At 51.2% G+C, this 1,182-nt stretch overlaps 1 protein-coding gene across 1 annotated transcript in view; it reads left to right on the top strand.

The window, feature by feature from the left end:
• The first annotated feature begins 353 nt into the window (after positions 1–353).
• Positions 354–1,182, top strand: part of HRH1 (histamine receptor H1) — a 145,696-nt gene continuing 144,867 nt past the window's right edge. The window contains exon 1 of the mRNA XM_011994121.1: positions 354–661. The gene's annotated coding sequence lies outside the window, so the exon portion shown is untranslated. The remainder of the gene's footprint in view (positions 662–1,182) is intronic.

Genomic DNA, 1,182 nt, shown 5'->3' with positions numbered 1-1,182 from the left:
AGGCAAACGGATGAAGGGGTGGGCCACACGGTCATTAGTCTTTTTTGGCGCTGGGGTTTGAAGAACCTAAGATGATCTAAGGAAGGCAGCTGAATCCGCCTTCCAAACCCCTGGGGTGGACTCAGGCTCTCACACATCCAGGAGAGTCATTTCTAGGCACACTTTCTCGGGGGACTCATCAGCGCCAAGGCAGGCCTGTGTGTCCAAGCGACTGCACAGGCAGAAGCGAGGCTCTCTCCCCTAACCGGAACGCTTACCGTGCCCCTAGCAAACTCCCAGCTCCTGCCTGACAAGTTACTGCCTAACCCGTGACTTATTTTGGGAATCCCTGACGCATTTCTTTACTGTCCCTCATTTCAGAGCACATCATGCCAGCAGGGCTTGGAGGTGGGATGAGCTGGGAAACTGACCAACAGTTCAGTCAGACTGAGTCACTTCAAGGAGGGGAGTGGAGACAGCAGTGGGTGCCAGATGACACGGAGCTGTCGGCTTCCGTGTGCGTTTTCTTTTGACAGCAGCCATAAGGAAGTTGTCAGCCAGGCAGCCTCCTAATGGGATTTTTCATTTAAGAAAAATCACTCTGCTCGTGCACTGATGGAGAAATGAACTGCAAGAAGCAAGCCCTGAGGTCTGGAGACAGGAAGCTACTGAAATCACCCAGGTGAGAGGCAATTACCGACTAGACTCGACTGGGGCATGGGGAAGAGATTGGAGGGGTGACGGGCTCTGGGGGCTGATTAGATGCTGGGATGATGGGGGACAAGTCACCATGGGCTGAGGTGGCTGATTGGATGCTGGAGTGATAGGGAGGAGTTACCATGGGCTGTGGTGGCTGATTGGATGGTAGAGTGGTGGGGGAGGAGTCCAGTCTGTCCCCAGTGTTGTGGCTTGAGCGTCTTGAGTGATTGATTGTGTCCTTCATGAGGATGGGGAACAGGGGCGGAAATGGACCCTGTTATCTTCAGATTCACACCCTCCACGCCTGGCACATAGCAGGCCATCTGTTAAGGTACGGAGGTACTAAGTTGTCCTCTTGAGTGATACACTTTCTTTTGTTATGGTGGGAGAGTATCTGGTGCTCTGGTACCAGATACAGGTGTACTATCCAGAATACACATACACAAGGAACTTATTTATTTATTTATTTATTTATTTATTTATTTATTTAGAGACGGAGTCTCA

Source organism: Mandrillus leucophaeus, unplaced genomic scaffold (genome assembly GCF_000951045.1).
Source record: "Mandrillus leucophaeus isolate KB7577 unplaced genomic scaffold, Mleu.le_1.0 Scaffold442, whole genome shotgun sequence".
In the NCBI taxonomy this organism is placed as follows: domain Eukaryota; kingdom Metazoa; phylum Chordata; class Mammalia; order Primates; family Cercopithecidae; genus Mandrillus; species Mandrillus leucophaeus.
This window is presented reverse-complemented; position numbering and strand designations above follow the sequence as displayed.